Source organism: Melanotaenia boesemani, chromosome 8 (assembly GCF_017639745.1).
Source record: "Melanotaenia boesemani isolate fMelBoe1 chromosome 8, fMelBoe1.pri, whole genome shotgun sequence".
Taxonomy (NCBI): domain Eukaryota; kingdom Metazoa; phylum Chordata; class Actinopteri; order Atheriniformes; family Melanotaeniidae; genus Melanotaenia; species Melanotaenia boesemani.
This window is the reverse complement of record NC_055689.1, coordinates 12,652,626-12,672,948: the sequence shown is the minus strand read 5'-3', so window position 1 is coordinate 12,672,948 and position 20,323 is coordinate 12,652,626. Positions and strand designations below refer to the sequence as shown.

The following is a 20,323-nucleotide window of genomic DNA, read 5'->3' as shown; positions in this document are numbered from 1 at the left end:
CTCCCTGCTTTCACTCCACAGCACTGTTTAGTCTTAAACAAGACACTGAAGCCAGGCATGTCTAAGAGACGAGTGTCAGAGCTGTTGGCGGTGCTGGTATTGTGGGGATATCGTCTCATTATATATCAGATTTCTCTTTATCTTGGGGTTCTGACTGAGCCGCAGTTTACTTGCTTGAAACAAAAAGGTTAGTCCATGAATTGATAGTGTGTGTGCATGAGACTCACAACACATTCAAGAGATGATAAAATCCACCATGCTAGTCTATATCGCCCAGAAATACAGAATTACATCACTTCTGTCATCAAACTCCTCAGCAAACCATCTCAGAGCAGCAGAGATATAGTATAGTACCTCCATCAATCAATAATCAATTACTGGAGCTCCACACTGCTCAAGAGCATCTTTCTGTGCAGCTTGATAACATTGCTTAAAGATTTCTCACTGCCACATCACAGTCTAACGTACATAAAAACAACACACAGACAAGTCGATAATTGTAGATTGGGTTCCTTTATGGTTTATAAATGCTTTGCTGTGAAGTAAAGGTTGAACATAGAGCAGATTTGAACACTACACTTCTGTGAAAGCTATAACCTTCATGAGGATAGAATTTCCTTCTGAGCAAACATGACTAAAATCAACAGTAAGTCTAATAATAAAAACATTAATAATGATAACATTACAAACAATTATGGTACCAAATGTAACAAGAACCCCATAATGAAACTGAGAATGCTTTAAATATACTACACATTTAAAAAAAAGAAAGTTATTTTTAAACAAGTAGATTAATTTTAATTATTTATATTTTGATAGGAGAGTGATATTTGGAGTCGTCATTGCCCTGCAGCATCCCAAGGATGAGAAACCACTCTTCACAACTTTGTGTTCAAGCCCGGAGCATCATCTGACAGCCATGGTTTGCTTTACTGCCCTACATCACATGTCAGCAGCTGGATTTCAACACAATGGGCCTTTTGAACGCATAGTATGGCTGATTCAGAAAAGAAACACAAAGGATGTTATCAGAGGAAGTGAGGAAAACAAGAGATAAAATAACAGCAAGAATTGAGACAGAATTCAACAGTGGACTGACGTTTCAACACTAGCTGGACAGAGCTAAGATAAGAGACCGAATGCAAGACCGAAACCAAATTATCCTTCATTAGCAGGTGCCAAAGTGCAAGAATTTGCCAAAGTTCAGTAGAGTTGCTTTAAACTTCATCATCAGCCAAAAACCAAAAGAGCTTTTGAGTCAAAGAACACCAAGAAGAGGTCACACTTAAGAAGATTTTAAGATTTAATATTGCATGAAATTCATGAATGGGCCCAGGAAGGATGATATAAGATCTTATTATTATATATATTGAATTCTTAAAGTAACATTTAATTATCATACCCAACTGTTTCACTTAGATCCTGTATTTTTTTTATTAAACAAATGTATAATTTGTCATTAATATCATTCACCGATGTTTGAAGTCACATTTTATGTAAAAATGTCACTTTTCATGAATGAATGAAATATTAAAATGGTTATTTTAAAGTCAAATATTTAAGTAAATAATATTATAAGGATATAAAAGTAGTAATTTTGATCTTTTAAAGCAAATGTTGATTTCATGGGAAAAGTTTGTAAAATACACTAATATACTTTAGCTAATCACACACAGTTCTGTTTAAACAAATTCACGTACTCCTCCAAATTAAACGTTATTTACTCTTAACCAAAAATCCCATAGTGTCAGTAAATGTGCCAAATTATTAATCTAATCTGGTTTATCTTAATGCTTGGCTGGGTTTGATGGATTCAGCTTGAGGGTGATTCTTCTGGTCTAACTCTCACCAAAATAATTAAACAAGTTGCAGCATCAAAGTGCATTGTCCAAACGTTAGATGGTTGTTTTACAGTAATTAGGGCTGTCAATTAGTTCACGGTCAATTGACTACCCCATTAACTGACTTATTGTTCTTTTTAAAGCTATCATCAACCCAAATGTCCCATGTATGGTTGCATGGTTCAGTGGTGACTGGATGAAAAAATTGTATACTATCAACTCAGCCTGAAGAACATCCACTGTCATGGCACCAACACAGCACAGTAAACAGAGCAGCCCTTCTATTCCAATGTATTCACAGTCCATTTTAAAGGGCAGAGCCATATTATATACTTTAGTCAATCACTAAAGAGCATATGCATCGAGGACATGCGTTCACATTTATATGCATGCATTTAGCTGATGCAATCCTCTGCAGACTGGCCTACAATGAAAACAGTAAATCTGATTTTTAGAACATCTTGATCTAAGGTTAGATAGCATATCCGTCCTTGGATTACAGTAAACAAGAAACACTTGAAAAAAGTGAGAAAAAAGCGGAAGAAATGAGAATTTTTCTTGTGGTGGAGGACCGAATGTGGTTCCAGTGGATTTTTGTCAGAGAAAAAAAAAACAGAAGAAATATCCACACAATTATGTGATGGCAAACTGGCATCTTCATAAGGTTTAATCTGAGGCTGTATGAAACAGGGCTGTTGAAGCCCATGTAGTTCTGTCGTGCATCATTAGAAGCAGATAAGTCATTTCAGTGCAGGGGAATGTACTTTTGCACGCCTACATCAGTTCTGAAAGTGCAGACGGGGGAGCGTCAAAGGCTTTTAAATGGATTCCACAGGGTCTAAAGCAAAATGAGAAGTGGTTTGATTTAGCTCTTATTTGATTGCACTGCCCAAACGTTACGATGCTGAGAGAATGCATAACAGATTACTGGTGAGTCACAGGTTTCATTTCACCTATTGTGGATTTATGATCCCCAGCCAAAGAAACAAACAGCAACAAAACAATATCACGCAAACAACTAAGTTTCCTTTTACACATATAACACAGTGTAATTTGTGGTCTAATGTATGGCCTTAGGCAGTGATTCAATAAAGATGCTGGATATTATATAAGTGCTCCGAGATACAATTGCGTTGAGAATGAAGAGGAGAAAAATGTGAGGTATGAAGTACTGATTACTCACTGCTGTGAACTGTCATCTATATAAACATTTCTACCTAACTTTCCCTCCAGGATTTAAAAAAGTCATCAATGCGGAGATGGCTAACGTATAGTGCCTTTGTATGCTGGTACAGCTGATCATCCCTCGATTCCAGGGTCATTTTGTTTCCTTTACCGTTATTCTCTGGCCCTACTGAATGTTGTGTAGTGCTTTTATATCACAGGGAATGTGGCCTCTTTTAAAATGCTTTATACTGTTTGGCCATAGCCAAAATATTACATAAAAAAGACCAAACCCAGTAACAAACTCAGTGTTAATGCATCTCTCGATACAGCTTCAACACACTGTGGCACTCAGTTCTGTGGTTTTCCAAAGGAGTGGGGCAGATTTTATTCAAACAGGAAGCAATGGAACGTTTGGTGTTGCTTTCAGTGGATTTATACACATTTGGTCCTCATGTTTATTATGTAACAGAACACATTTGGGCACAGATACCCAGTCATTTTGAATAAGTAGGTGTGTCCAGACTTTTGACTGGTACAGAGTGGGTGTAATCCAAAGCAGGTACATTCAGTTTTTGTTTTTTTTCCAGGAATTCAGTCATTAAAGCAGAATCAACATACAGTTATATCACTGAAGCAAGGTTATTGTTGCTCTGGGAAAAGAAAGAAAAGCAGAGCAAAGGTCATAAGCTAACCCTCATTTCTTGGTGTTTCGAGATAGACTTTCTTGTCATTTGTTAAATGGTTCTTGACCAGTAGTTACCCACCCAGTTTTTTTTAAGACATTGGTTGCCTTTTCTATTACCTTAGTCATGTATTTGCACCTGACAGCTTCCAGAAGAAAGTGTTTATTAAGCCACAAAACACTAACCAAACTATTAAACACAACAAAGGGCCCCTAACATAACTCAAAGGATAACAAATAATTTAACAAAGACGTTCTTTTACATTGAACCTTTGTCCACTTTGTTACCATCAAAGAGACACATAGCCTGTTATAATTTATTTTGTTGCATTTACAAGAAATGGCAAAGAAAAGTCTGCTTGACAAACACACGACGATTCCCAATTAACTATTAACTGATAACTTGGTGTGTGTAAGCATTATGTGCAGTGCGTCCTTAACAAATTTGAGGAAACTGGTTGTGTGGAGTAAAAAAAGAAGAAGCATCTGACTTAAAAATCTGTTTACAGATGAACAATATCTAAACGTAACGTCCTTAAGAAAAAAAGGGGGAAAAAAATCCAGCCAAGGCCTGATACCGAATCGGATAGATGCATCTAGACCTTGAGTTTGTCCATTTGCTGTTCACTGAAGCCTCATAAGAAATGGTCTCCATGGAAGGATGGCTGCTAAGAAATGCCAAAAGACTGAAAATAGGTGGCAACAGGTCTTAGAAACGAAGCCTCACCCAGGCCTCAACATTACTTAAGTAGCATGAAACATCTTGACTGAAGATGGAACAAAATGCAGCCAACATCCAAAGAAAAGCTTTGGAAAGTCCTTCAAGAAGCCTGTAGAACTATTCCTAAAGACTACTTAAAGAAATTACAACAAAATGAGGGGTGCCTATTGCCTCTATTTCCCGTAGTATGGTGCACGATGCATGGTGTGGTGTAACATTTTCAGGATATTAGGCTTTAGGTGTTTGGATAACACGGACTTAAGAAAAAGTAATAGAGACCTGGTGGTTCGTATTTTACAGTAAAATGCATCTACCAGACAGCATTTCTTGGTTGGTTTGCAGGACATTTTAACTAAGTATTTTTTGAGCACACAAATGGGGGGGGAAAGTATGATATCTTATCCTCTCCAGCAAAGTCTTCAATTCTATGCTCAAGCAATCGTGTTAATATCAAGTAATTGGTTTCAGCCATACTGCCTTGTCCTCAATGCATATTGTAAGATGGAATTGTCTGGGAGTAAGCAAGACAACACAATTTACAATGTTGATGATAAATAGCTGCAGTTTTGTGTCTGTGGGCTTTACATAATTTTACAGTCAGGCTTGACAAAATCCTCCACTCCCACTTGTGTACATTCTCTAATGGCCACTTCCTCTGCGTACATCAGTGGCTGAACTTCAGTCCGGTACTGACGTCAGCACGGATGTACATTTTTACTGCCATTAAATAACATGTCATTAAAGCCCCAGTGTCACGCACTCAGCCTTTCATTTGCATCCTCTCAGAGCTACAGTATATCACAGAAATGTCTGTTGTCAGCACATCTCGCTTTCACTTCAACACATACAATGTGGATGGATAGAGCACTACAGATTAATGTAAATTATTTGTAATTAGGTGAGCATGCAGATTTGATGATTATGGTATTTAGAGATTAAAAACTTTCTTTTGGTGCTTTGAGTTTTCCACTTGTCAAGCTGAAAATTCAACTTTTCCCCACACTGATACGTTTAACAGTTCCTTTTTTTTGGAGGGAAAGAGGTTTTGTGTCAGTGACAGTGGGTGCACAGTATAAATCTGAGGCAGCAGCCCCTCTACTCCGAGGATTTCTTGCAAGCGCATGCAGCAGGCTCGACAAAGTAGCTGACGGGTAAATGCTGTGCTTACATGGTTCAGAGAATTTGTGAGAAATTGTGCAATGCGTTGCAGGCATTCGGGGTGACTGATGGAGCAACAACATCACGCACACGCAGGCAGAGAGAGACATTCAGGTGGGAAAGAGAGGCAGGCAGGCAGGAAGGCATTCATCATGAGGGGAGACAACAGGAGCACACATGGCGGTGAGATGAGGCAAAGCAGGGGTTGAAGGACAAGTCAGGTTTCTTTATATGGAAAAATGAAACGATGGGATGCTTCTGTTCTGAAACACACACACACACATACACTTTGTTATAAAGTTGCACAAATGCACAATCACACTGAGCTAAGCACAGACATTTCCAGCTTATGATCAGAATGTGAGAATGCAGCACGTACTGTAAAGCGCACGTTTCCCTGCATCCACTTAAAGACGCTTTAAACGTACTTTTTGGAAAGAGGAGTGACATCTAAAAGAACCACATGTGATCTCAGATATTAATTTACACGTTCATACTCTACACATATTAAACAAAAAAAACTGAGGACTAATAAATCCGTTCTGACCGTTCTGGTCGATGATGAATTGGGCAAACGCGCCTCCCATTAGATCCTTTCAGCATCTGTGATCGATCATGCGTCACTGACCATCCTGAGCCTGTATTTTCTTGTACATATCAGCTCAACAGTGCGCTACGCGTAAAAACGCGAATGGCACGAAAAGGCACAGCGACGCTTACAACTCCTCATACACCCCAAGCCCGACTACCCCCACCCCACCTCCGCGAGTGCATAACACAAACTCAAACTTACCCCAGGGTGCGAACGCAGTCCTCCCCTTCGCGTCTTTTTATGTTTGTCTGCGTATCCAGTAAAAAGAGATGGGAGAACACCAACAGCACCAACGAAGCAGTGGACGGCAGCCAAGCGCTACCGACTTCTCTCTTCCTCCTCTTCCTCTCTTTCTTCTCTTCTCAGTCTTCCCCGCTTCTCCGGGGCAGGTTGAACGGAAGCTGCATTAATCCTGGCATTGTCCTCCTCATAGGCACAAAGCTGGAACAGTTTAAAGAGTGGCGTCGGAGCACACAAGTTGGGAGTTCAGAGGAATTCTCCTTTCTCACTATATTTATGTCCAGCGTAATCCTCGCTGGAAGACGGTCTGACAGAGCAGTTCGCGCATTTACAAAGCTCCGAAATTATGCTTATTAGTCAAAGAGGGAGTTCAGTCGTTGTTGTGGTGCAAGAAGTGAGAAAGTCTGCTTTCAAAGAGACTCAAAAACACCAAATGTGACATAATCCCAGGAGGATATCTTCTTTTCTTACTTCCCTCTAATCCAAAATAACTCCATTTAGAGGGGCTGCAGCGCACCTGCGGCCTGACCAATGAGGCGCAGGTATCTACAGACTGAGCACCTTCCTCCCCTCCTTGCCCCTGTGTGTTTTAGTCCGCGTTTTTTTTTTTTTTTTTTTTTTTTTTCCTCTTTCAGGGTCTCTCTACGCCACGGTCATCACTCAGTGTCAAGACTGGCGTTGCTTCTCCAAGAAGCTCTGGAAACGTCTCTTTTCACAGGCGCTCTCCTCTCCTCTCCCTCTCTCATCTCCCCAACAAGCTCTGTCCATCCTACTGTTGTAAAACCACACCTCCCTTCGGCGGCGATTGGCTGGAAATCGGAGAGGGATGGAGGTGAGCGCATTGAAGAATAGAAGAGAGAGACAGGACGGAGAGAGGGAACCAGGATAAGAGGATGGAGAGGAAGATGAGAGACGTGGGATGCAAGAGAAGTGAAAAAGGAGGGAGAGTGGGCCAGAAGAGGAGGATATAAGAGGGTGTGTGTGGTGTATGTGGTTGTGTAAGGGAGGGAAGTTCATGCACTGAGCTCTGTGTTTCAGCCAAAAGGGATAGGCTGGCTAATGAAAGTGAAAATGCCTCCCTCCTATTTTTGACTTTCTAATTCACTGGCAGTGTTTTAGCCCAATTTTTCAGCTGAAAAATCTGCTTTGACTCCCAGAAAATTTTAATTCACTCTGACAATGTCCCTCCACCTCTGAGCGCAATCAAACACTCCTGTCTTTGTGCCTGTCCGTTGGCCTCAGCTACTTCTCTTTATGAAATCTGGTGTCAGTCAGCTAAGCAGTTTCCTCGCTGAGTCGGTGATGAATAAGTAAGTGGTTTAAGGGAGACTGGAGGGTAAAGAGCAAGTTGAACACTGCCCAGGGGCATCAGGAGGGAAATAAGAAACAGCCTCATCGCTTTTGTAATGGGAGCAAATGAGGTGGGCCGGATATTGTTGTGGCACAGCCACACACAGTAGCAGGGGAAGGTTGAATAAAAAAAGTGCTTGACAGCTCCTGGGAGAGCCTTTGATTGATGGCAACGCTCCAGGGAGTGTTTCGATATGAACTTGGTTAACTTGGAGCTACATGAAGCATTCATCACTAGCTGCCATCCAGGAGTGAGATGGTCCCCTCAAGCTAGGCAGCATTTTATTTAGGAAGGCACCTGGGGAACATCTTCAGAGGAGTTGCAACTATTTGCAGCTATTTTTAAGGCTCACATCAACTAATCTTCAAAACTTAAAATATCAACAAGGAGCAGCAACTTCAGGTTGTTCTTCAAGCTAAAGGAAGTCAACCCAGAGTGTTGCAATGTGGCATATTATCAAACAATATACATGTGTAAAGGTCTTGAATTGACATTTAATCAAAAATAATGGTTCAGTGGCTTCATTCATATGGCACCTGTCAAAAAGTTTGGTCCGTTTGTAACTTTATTTTTTATGTTTTTGATGTCAAACACTATAAAGAGATGTATGACTTTTTTTCTTTTTTTTTTTTAACATTTTTGTCTCTTTCCCTCTTTGAACTTTTTACTTACTTTTACCATGTTTCTCCCTCCATGGCTCAACTTTTCTCTCCTCATTCACTCATTTGGTTTCTGGCTATATAGGGCTAGATTTACTAACAACCTGAGCTTGCCATAGGCCCAGTTTAGTTAGGAGGTGCACCGTCTTGAAAGTCAGCTCCTGAAAGTGATAGAGTGGTTTTTGCTCTGGGCCATTTGCAGTGTTGAATTTCTACACTCAGTTTATTTGAAATGTCAAAGGAAGATGTTACATATTTATTTTAAAGATGTGACATGCCTAATTTGAATGAGTAAGTCAAGAAAATGAATTTCAGAAAATGGTCAAGAGGCTCTCAAAGCAGTGAGACAGAAGTAGTTTTTTGGTTTTAACAAGTAATACAAGTAAATACCTTCACTGGCATAATGGGTAAATACCTGTTGTTTTTTTCTCAAATTTTTCTCAATTCAAAAGAAACTAATAACTGCTCATGATTCGCATTTGCAGCGTTACTTTGCAATTGTTAATTTGTGCTACCTCTGTTTGGGTCATTAATCAGATGGCTGTGTTTGTGTTAGAAGACAGTGCAGTGTTAGAAGCTCAAATCTGGCCAGTTCCACCAGTGCTGTTTCTGATTTGCAACCATAGATTAATTTGCATGGCTTATTTGACCCACAGTCACATCTAAAACTTCTTAAAAATGCAAAACTACCCCAAGCAGTACATGCATGTGAGCTAGCAGCTAAAAGACAGCAACTGCTGCAGTGTAAGTCATAACAGGACTAGTTTCAGCACAAAGAGTATGTAAGTTTTACAGCTTCTTAGAGTGACTTCAGCAAGTCCTAACTAAAACCGTGTTATAGGTTGTTTGTTTGTCACTACACTGTTGCTATTTTGTCCCTTCGTGGCTAAAGCACTTGGTTAAGATTAGAATTCAAAACTACATGGGTAAAATTAGAAAATGATCAGTTGAACTGAAATACTTTTTGCACCTTTATCATCATGGATTCCATTTTCACCTTTTACATGCAGTTCATCTTCCAACCACTAGAGGTCCCATACTCTATGCCGGCAATTAAAGTTGTGACTGCTTGCATGATTATATGCCGAACAAGCATGCTTTGGGAGGACAATCACCTGATCAGAGGACAACATGACATGGAGATGGAATGATTTGTGAAAAACAAAAAACTAGAAAAAAATTATAAATATGAAATAATTTGGAAAATTAGTTTGAAGTGCAAACCTTGACTAGGATGCTGTTAGCTTTAAATAGGCAACAGGCTATTTTATTTTAGCACATTCACAACTGCAAAGTCCACCATCTTAAAATTTCTTTTTTGTGTGTGTGCTAAATACATAGACATGCAAAATACATGCAATTAAAAGTACAGATTTTAAAGGGTTTAGCTCTGCTCCATTACGTCTGCAAATATTTTTGTCTTGTCCCCTGTCAAGTGACCCAGAAAAGCATGTCAGTAAACCAGCATGAATAATGCCAGGATCCTGGAACTGGGACAACTTAATGGAGGCCTATTGTTGATGTGATTAATTACACCTATACTTCTCCTACAGGTGGTGTCAAAAACATGACCATGGAGAGGGCTTGTTATTGCAAAGTGGACAGTAGCTCAACTGACCCTGGAACCCATTTCTTCAACTGGTTTGTAGAGCAGTTTATTAAATTAACCTGACAACAGCAACAGTTCAAATAAGGCAAAAAAGAGAAAGGGGCATCAAGGGCAAAACAATACAGCGAATAAATGGTGAATATGAAAACTACTGACAACACACCACATCCTTGATGTATCAAAGTGATCAACCAAACAGAAGCAGAATTTTCAAAAACATCTCTCACCTCAGGTAACACACAAACAGGAGAGCTAAGCCTTCCTTGCTGACAGCTATAGAACATTTCAGTGAAGGGATGAGCATCGTTAGTATGAAGGCATTGCATCTGGTGTCACACTCAAAGCCAAGTATGCTTACATATGTCTTCTCATCACGATGCTCAGTGTCAGATTGTTCATTCCTTCACTTGTCATACCTCCGCGGTAACCCCCTACGAAACAAATGAGGGATTAAAACAGTCGTCTGGAACAGAAGACCCTGATAGGAGAAGAGCAAAAAGACGCTGACAGCTGCTCACTGCAATCCACAGAGTATGTATTTCTTTTGTCTAGGGGTTTAGAATGTACAACACCTACTCAGCAGCACAGCTTGATATCTCAGTTTTTATTATTTCCTTGCTGCTGTTGTAACACTGAAAATTGGGAAATGGAAATGATGATTACAGCAATATCACATTTGTGGGTCTTTGAACACAGATGTATCCGTACAAGAATCACGGAGTTGTATAGTACATGCTGCACCTGTTCTAGTCAAAACATCAATTAAAATGTTGCTTTAAAAAAAGAAGAAAAAAAAACCCAAACAAGTTCAAATTTGATGGAAGGATGTAAAAATGTCTGCAAAGAATTCGTCCTTGGATGATTTTAATTGTCAGAGCTGACAATAATGTGCAAATAACATCACCAAAGGAAGATTAAGTTCAGACTAAACATTTAGATTATCATTCAAATTGCTTTGATGTACTGTGCCAAGCCATCAACCCTATGTGTGTTTGTAATGAACTAATGAAGCATTTTATTGCCCCTCTTTAAACACTTACATCCAAGAACATTTTAACCAGTTGTCAGAAGAAATATGTTGATAATAAGCAGGGAAAAAAATTTCATGGTGATTTTTGTGTTACAATAATACACGTCACGAGGCACGCACTATTACCAGCAATGCTTTAGCCACATTCCTTACTACAGATGCAGTAAAGCACATCGGCTGCTTTATCAATACTGTAAGCAACCGGCTTTCCAATCTTTCCTAAATGCAAATTGTTTTGTCATTTTTTCTTTCAGTTAGCTCTGGCTCTAAGTATAATGCTACTCCTGATGTTTCGCTAAGGTAACTGTTAGCCATCTCAACAGGGGCAGGCAGACTGTTAAAAGTTACAGTTGTATTAAGTCTAAGTGGAAGCTCTTAGAGAGTTGAGGATACGTGTAACATGTTTTGGAAAAAAAAAAAAGAAAAGAAAATCTGTTACTATTACTAATACTCTTTTTATTGTGTCATCAGTTGCTAACACCTGTTAGCTTTGGAGACTAGCATATACATTGCAGTGTCAAAAGCATGTGCATCAGTCTTGAACACTTTCTGTGGCAAGTCAATCAAAGATGAAGATTCTACCTTTCATTTTTCGGTCTTTAATTGGCTCTACAAGTTGTTGATATTCCACAGATTTCTATTGACACTCTGGAGCCCTGCCGAGAGTTAATAGGGTCATGGAAAAAAAAAGTTTCAAGTTCCTCTCCAGGAGTACAACCAAAGGGAGATAGCTCTGGTGCTTTGCTCAGACACAATGTAGGTAGCTTCTTTGAAAATCTAAGGTGCTCATTTTGCTCTTACTGATAATTATAATCCAGTCTCATGTAAAAAAAAAAACTCCCTTATGAATGTTTAAATGATTACCAGTAATGTGTAAACAGCATCCATTGGTACCACAGACAAATTAGCATGGTAAGGAGTTCTGGCCAAGGTAGCAGTGAAAAGGTTAAAGTTTGTTCATGCACCTTATTCAAAAGCAAAACAAGTTTTTGTCACTTCTACAGTGAATTATGGGGGGAATAAACTCTAACTTTTCCCTAAACCTAACAAAGATAGTGTTGACTGAACCAAACCAAAACAAAAACAAAGATAATGTAAATAAGAAGAGCTCTTTTCTACTGAGGAGTAGATCCACAGGTGTATTGATTAAAATTCCTCTGTTGTATCATCCTGCCAACTCCTGCTTCCAAAGGGGAACCTTTGTCAGTTTTTCAGCTCAACGGCTCAATTTGAACTAATGAGTTTGAGTGTCCATCACTAAAAGCTTTAAGGGACTTCTTCATTGTTAATATCTTTATGGTGCAAGGACATAATATTCCAACATTATTTCCTTCTTCCAGCATGTAATTAAATGTTTAAAGGGTCATGTTCCTGCATTTCTTTGAAGTAGTGTTTTAATTAAAAGGAAATTCAAAATACCAGCATAGATACATAATGCAACATCACACAGGGAAAAAAAAAACAGAATGAAAAAAATGTTAAGGACAAAGATTTAAATGGTGACTTTTGCTCAGAAAAGTCAGCTGTTTTGATCATTTAAAAAGTTCAGTGAGTCTGTGAATCTTTGAGCCTCAGGCAAAGCATGGTTTCACCCTGAGGCTGTGATCACAAAGCTCCATGAAGTCACTGCTGCAGTCTGGGCCTGCAGGCTGCTTGCTAATTTTACTCTGTCTCAATTGTAAAAACTCTGAGACAGTCAAGTACACACAGACATTTTATAATAATAATAATAAAATTATAGACTTTTTATGCTAAATATCCCATTATTTACTGAACCAAATTTGTTCTCTTGCTCCACTCGTAATTATAACAGAATAAATTTGAGAGTGAATAATGGCCTGTCTCTAGGATGAAAGCTTTGTCTCCACTGGACAAAGTCCCAGTCACTCAAATGAATGTTCAACTCAAGTTAACAGACAACACTGGTGGTATGAGCATTGCAGTGTTTGTGTGAGAATATGTGTGTTTCTGAGTTCAATCAGAGTGGATCATGATGACCCTGAAAGTTTGAAAAGGAGATATTAAATGCTGCAATTTTCCTGCAACAAAGAGACAATCCTTTTATTGCTTTACTGAAGGCTTTCACTGTAGGAAGCAATTCACTTCTATTTTCAGCTACTCAGAAGTACTGTATCACCAGTTATTTCAGTAAAAGTCTTGTTAGGATCTGTAGGATCTGTAAATACGCTAAAGTTTTTTGTTTTTTAAGTTTTTTTGTTTTTTTTGTAAATCACATCAACATGAAACTGGCATTTAAGGAGGCATACAGTGTACATTTTTGAAAGTGGGTCCAAAAGTTTAGTTTCCATGTTTACATCCCATACACATATTTCCTGAACCTATGACACCATAGCCCTGCATCTCCCTTGACCAGTATGTGCAAACTCATCCAACAACTACAACAATGGTGGATTACAGTGTTTTGTGCTGCAGAAGCTACAGAGCATGATATTCCATTTTCAGTCAATACAAATGTCTCCATTTTACCTTGATTCTCTTTGATTTTCTTTTGTGTATGTTTGTTTACATTATGTCATGCTCTATGCCTTTTTCCCTGCTTTCGATTTATTTCTGTGGCAGTGTTAAGGTCCATTTACGCTCCTTTTACGTTGGCATGGTTCTTAGGCAACACATTCCACAAAGGGCAGAGCAGAGTTTGTAGTTCACCTCTGAATTCTGAAGCCAGTTTCAGAAAACAGCAAACATGGCGGCGTTGGACAAGATCATGATAATTTACATTGCCAGAAGAGAAATAAACAGAGGCCACACAGCAGACTACAGCGGTCTTAAAAACATTGTGCCTTCCTCTTCTTCTGCTTCTTCTTCTTCTTCTGTGTTCCATCCACTGGTCACTCATCACTGCTCAACACTGCCCCCACAGTTTCTGGTAGTACTACTCTGTTTGCTGTATTTAGGTATGCATCCACACGACCTCTGAAAATGGACCAAATGGACGCACATAAAGGATGCAGGAGACGTATGTGCCTTCAGCGTAGAGCATAAGATAAGATAAGATAAGATAAGATGTACTTTATTAATCCCGAAGGAAATTAAGACACCAGTTGCTCATGCCCCATACAAAGCGTACATATATTACAAAATGAATAAGTTAAGCGTTCAACTTCCTAAAAATCACTCAATCAATTAAAAAACCAAGCAACATAAATAAAATCAGCAACATAAAATACAATAATAAAATCACAAGTCCCACTAATGTATTCCAGCCAGGGAGGCTCCATCTCCTCTAATCCTTTGACCGACCCTCAAATGTCCATTACTCCTCTGCCCCCCTCCCTAACCCCGCCCCTCCAGAGAATTATGCAGCCTAATAGCAGAGGGAACAAAGGACTTCCTCAGTCTGTCCGTGGCCCATCGGACCGATATCAACCTGTCGCTAAATGTACTCCTCCTCTGTGATAGGACAGGGTACAGGGGATGTGTGACATTGTCCATGACGGAGTGAAATTTGGACAGAATTTTTTGTTCTGCCACTGCCTCCACTGAATCCAGCTTCAGTCCCACAGCCGATCCGGCCTTTTTAATCAGCTTATTTAGCCGATTTAGGCTTTTCCTCCTGATACAGCCCCCCCAACAAACCACAGCATAAAAGAGCACGCTGGCAACCATTGACTGATAGAACATGTTCATCAGCGTGCTACAGATGTTGAAAGATGCCAGCTATCTCAGGAAGTAGAGCCTTGTTTTGCCCTTCCTATAGAGGTAGTCCGAGTTTTGAGACCAGTCCAGGTTATTGTCCAAGATGAGACCCAGGTATGTGTAGGATGTGACTGTCTCTATAGCCACACTCCCGATACAGACAGGTTGCATGGACGGCTTTTGTTTCCGGAAATAAATGGGCCTTTACAGCATCATTTACAGGTCTGGCATCTATACCACAGTTTAAGTGGTTTTGAGTAGATGTACACATTTCTTGTAATGATTGATATTTACAGTAAAACATTTTTAAAACCAAAATTAGTTCCATCTTCATGTGGATATAGCCTTTGTGTAATTCTTTTATTCTGGGTAGCAGTGGGTAGCTATAGGCATGAATACCCAGTGCTGCCTGATTATCCATTTGACTCGCCTGTACTCATTATAATCCTGGGTCTGTTCTTTAATTGTTTGTATTCATTGTGGATTATGTATACGTTCCAAAATCTCTGTCTGAAGTTGAGCAGTCCAGTTCTCTGTTACGCATCAAGAGAAAATTATCCAACCAGCAAAAGGTTGTTGCTCTAAGCTAATCAGGAAAATTCTCCCTGGTCAATAAAATTCCGTTTTTCCTCTCTAATGATAAATTTTAACTGCAGTTCTATTCTGGTCACTAGGCGGCGCTGTAGTCAAAGCGTAGAAGAAGTCTCTAACTTAATGCATTTAGCTGGAGTTTGGGCTAGGATGCTAATGCCTGTTTGAACATATTGTTGGAACCCAGTGAAGCATATATGCTAGTGAACTTCATTACGCTCTTCATGACTTACCCGTCATCTCCTGCAGTTTTTACTATCCTGTCTCATCCTCTGGGGTGTATCATCAAGACGTCTCAGCAACTTCTACATGGTTCATTTGCACTTTGTAAATGAATTATTTCAAAGTAGTTGTAACTTTCTGACCTGAACATGCACGCATGCATGCACTTCTGACTCGTTTTCATGACACAGTGACATTAATTACGTACATATATAAGGGGACATTATCAGAGGAGGAATAGAAAAGAAAGAGAGAAAGGTGGAGAGCAAGTTATAAGACCGGAGTAAGCATTTGACAGGTTTTTACTCACTAGAGAGAACTCAGAGTACAGGTAGGATTCAAGATGGATGCTGAATTAGCTGCCAGTAGGGGGCGTGTCACTTAGAAATTCTGCCAAAATTAAAACTAAGCCACCAGTAAATGCACGGAGCCGTTAATACAGCAGTAGGATAAATGTAACTTATACTTCAGCCAGCAGACTTTACTTCTAGCCCAGTTTCAGAAGAAAAGTTGTATCAGTAGTTTCTGCTGTTTACATGATCGAAATGGCAGTAAATGTGTAGGATCATGTTCTGTGTCCATGAGCCACCCCCTCAGCAGCTGTGCAATAATAAAACATGCCAGCCCTAACACTACATGTTTTGAACTTGAACCATTTTCAAGTAAAAGCAAAGTGAAAGTACTATTGAAATTATGAGCTTGTTTCAGTGCTGTGATGTTTTGCATGAGAATTAACAGCACTAAACAAGAGAAAATGGGAGGAGAAATAAAATCATGGTAATTATTTTTCCTCTTCTTCTTCTTCTTCTTCCTCTTTTTAACTGAAAAAGCTCTGGAAGACATCAATCTGTAATTTATTATTATTTTTATCATGAGGTGTCTCGTATCTCTGCTGGTATAGCGTGAAGACTCAACTTCCAGTTAACAGTGCCTATGCATAAAGTTAAAGTGTCAAGTGATTCATGAACACTTCCTCCTATCTGTTCATAAAGCCATTTGACTTGGTCCTAAACCACTTGTTGTTTAGTTTGTTTTTTCCAGAAAGAAAGCTTTGAGTTATAATAGCTTCCTTTGACTTTCCTCAGCTGCAGTGTTTTGTTTGCTCTTATTAAAAGTGTCAACTACAAGCCAGTCTCCCATTAATTCTAATTGTTGGCACTGAGGCAGGCCTCCCACCACATTTCCTGTCATTGTTTAAAATGTTTACAGACTAACACTTAATTCAGTCTGATTTGTAGGCAGAACCACAAAGTAGGCTTCCATTAAGTAAGATTGGCAGAGTGTACTACATCCTCCTGTATTATATATCTTCTGACAGGGAGATGCAACTCCAGTTAAAACACAGAAACTGGATCTGGGCCACAAAACAGCAGAGTTTCCATCTTTTCCCTGTATGTTATCACTTGCTATTAAAAACTGCCTCATGAAACCTCATGAAACAGAGTGTAAACATATTCACTTGCTTGGCATAATGAATCTGTTAAACTGCCCTTGTTAAAGTGACTCTAATGCCTCATTTTCACTGCTGTCTCTGTGGACATCTTCTTGTGTGTAAAATTGTTACAAGTGTGATTGTAGTCTGTAAAAGCGCAGCATCCTTATTTTTTCTTGAACTACTCCAGAGACAGCAAAGACACACCTGCTCTCTGTGTTCCCACTCGCAAAGGCAATACACCATAAAAACAGCTAAATACCAAAATCAAACAAAAAGAAGAAATGACAATATGCAACCAAGAAAATAGCTTGTTTAGGCCACTCTTACATCTTGGTCTGTATCAGAACGGCAGCATTATAAGAATAATTGTAAATATTTTCTTAAAAGCACACACACTGTGCAAAAGGTTTTCATCTTTGGATTGTGATCCATCAAGCAATACTTGGAGGAAATAAACACTTCCCAAACTACTTTTGTGCCCAAGATGCAATAAGTGGTATGTTGCCATCAATGTTTTATGTGCTCTTTTAAGACCTTAGGGATTTCTTTCTTTTTTTACTTTAGAGAGAAAGAATCACTACAAAAGATAGGAAATAGGATGAATAACACTATTTGGACCCAAGTCTGAAACAAAAAAAAGAAAAAAAACTTATATGACCAATCACATGAGTGTCATATGTGAGTTGTATCTGAGTGATTAAATAAAAAAATATATAAACATCCTCAGAACCCTCTGATGAAAAACAATAGACTAAAGATGTCTAATGTTAGTTGTCAAGGGTACGTTACTGTTGGTTTGCAGTTGCTTTCCTGCTCCAGCACACCTAATTTAAATTAAATGGATCTCATCAACAGCTTGTGGTGAAATTCTGACCAAGCCTCTAAAAGACTTATTTATTTGAGTCTTGTGTTGAAGCAGCGAAACACCTACAATTTTGAGGGCCAGGGGCCTCACGCATAAAACTGTGCATAACAAAGCAAACTACAGATGGCGTCTTGGCACAAAAAGGAAATGGGTCGCACTTGAACTTTCAGATTTATAAATCCGAATCAACTCTAAAACGGGTGCATGTGATGGAACGCCTTCCCACGCCCGCATGGTGGTCATAAATGGTCAGATGAACACCTATAATAAATATTTATCACATCATTTCCATCATGGCTCTGGAGGGAAAAAGAGGGAAGAAGTTGGATTTTTCAGGGTGTAAGACTAAGATGAACCACGCTGAAAAACCATAAAAATGTTTAATTGATGGGCACGCCGTGGGCATTGCTTGTGTCAGAAAGGCAGAATAGTGGCAGCAGAGGGCAGATGCTGTCATCACAGTGTCAGAAGGCAAGACACGCCAGGCATCAGATGTTGCGGCTGGATATCTTAGTCAGGAGGGTATCTGTCTGCCATACGGGAGATTGAAGTTCGAATTCCCCTGGGGTGAACAGTAACACCTTCCAGTTGGGGCCTTTGGCAAGACACTACAGCCCACAGTAAATTGTTCTGGAAAAAAGCGTCTGCTAAATGACAGTAATGATGCCGGTAATGTAGTCTTGTTTTAATGTATAAAATAAATATGTACAGATACATCTGAGATTGGTAGCAATTAGTGTTAAATAATATTTTTTTATAGTTCCTGGGTGTTCCAACTGGGTTGGCAGTGCTGCAGCTGTGATTGGATAGGGTGAGACTAGAGCATCACAGCAGCCATGTCCTCTGAGGAAGTCCTGCAGGTGCAGAGGGACGCAATCAACGCCATTAGCAATGTGGCCAAGGAACTGCGGGAAATGGAGATTGTTTTGACAGAAATTGGGATAACAAAAGTAAATGAATACACAAAGGAAATTTCATAAGCGTTGCATCACTTCTAGACGCTGCAGTCTGTCCCACTCTGCTGGATCTCAGAATAAATGACCATTTTCTTTTACTGACTAGTAAATGTTGGCAACAGACTTTCCACTTCACCATTTCCTTGATTTTATTCTGTACCATTGGTGTCGCAGTTTCCTGTTTTCCCAGATTTTGTGTGTATGCCATGGTCAAAGTTTCTGTAGAGGTAGGAACATTCTCCCACCAAGTTTGGTTTTTATAAATCCCAAAAGTTGACTATATTTGGTATACGCTGGTTTTTGTACCTACACCAGCTTGGCCCCAGAACTGGATAGACACAACACTTCCAGTTAAAAAGAATACACGTCTGATATGGGCTATGTCTGAAGTGACCAGTTCTGCTTGTCTTCTTTGTAAAAGTTTTGTTTTCAGCAAGAAAACTACAGCCATGGTAACTGTAGCCTGTATATTTAACCTTAAACTTAAACAAGTTAAAAATGACACAGGTCTGTAATATTAAAAGTGATATGCTACTTTTTTCAATACAATTTAATGTTAATTAAACATGATCCATCCATCTATTATTTATACCTGCTTATTTCTTTTTGTAGAAATTTCAGTTTTTCTTTATTGCAAAGAATTTTTTTCTGTCTCTCTCTCTTTTTTTTTCTTTTTTAGCATAATCATTATTATTGTCACATTATTTTTAAGGGAATAACCTCTGTCAGGATCAAACAGGTCATACTGTCCATCAGCACTAGCTTGCAACTCTGAGTTACTCTGGAAAGTATTTGAACTATTTCTGCCTTACAAAATACAACTGACTGTAGTTTTTGGAGCCATCTTTTTTTTTTTTTATCAACTTCAGTCTTTTTCTTTGGATCAGGTAAGTTAATGGAAATTCTCCTTCATCTCTACACCATCAAGCTGCTCTACATGTGAATTTGAAAATAGTTCAGCTCCTCAAACACTTGGGGGAAATATACTTACAGTAAACCACAAGAGCAGCTCTCACTATGTCAAAACATGTCAAGCTGAAGTTTCTTCCATCCTCTGTAAGTGAAGAATGTGTAATTTATTGAGCAGAAATGAACCAGTTTAATTTCACAAATACATATATATTCACCAATATCTGCGATGCAAGTAGTTAATTATTTACTCTTTCGTGCATACAGAAATATCTTTTTTAACTGATCGGATCTCTGTTTTGAACTTTAGTATTCTTCTCTCTTTAATCTTCATCATCTGCAGACTGAAGACATTTAAAAAAAAAACATCTAAATCCAGCCCAGTACTAAATTTGACTCTGTAATGCTCTCTACCAGTTTGCCCACGTCTCTCTCTTCTCTTCTAAGACTAAACTCTGACTGCCTCAATGTCACGGCAGTGAGGCAAAGACAATTAAGGTGTATAAATATGTAAATATGGTCACGGCAGCTCAGCGGGAGGAACAGCGTAATGACATTTTTTGCCCTCGTTTGGCTAATCCCCAAGACACCTCCGAATTAGAAACCTTAATGACAACCAATAACGCACAGATGGTCAA

At 39.1% G+C, this 20,323-nt stretch overlaps 1 protein-coding gene across 1 annotated transcript in view; it reads right to left on the bottom strand.

Moving 5' to 3' along the window:
* The window catches only part of brinp2 (bone morphogenetic protein/retinoic acid inducible neural-specific 2), a 218,505-nt gene extending 211,235 nt beyond the window's left edge, over window positions 1–7,270 (bottom strand). Inside the window, exon 1 of the mRNA XM_041992672.1 lies at window positions 6,363–7,270. The gene's annotated coding sequence lies outside the window, so the exon portion shown is untranslated. The remainder of the gene's footprint in view (window positions 1–6,362) is intronic.
* Window positions 7,271–20,323: the final 13,053 nt, after the last annotated feature.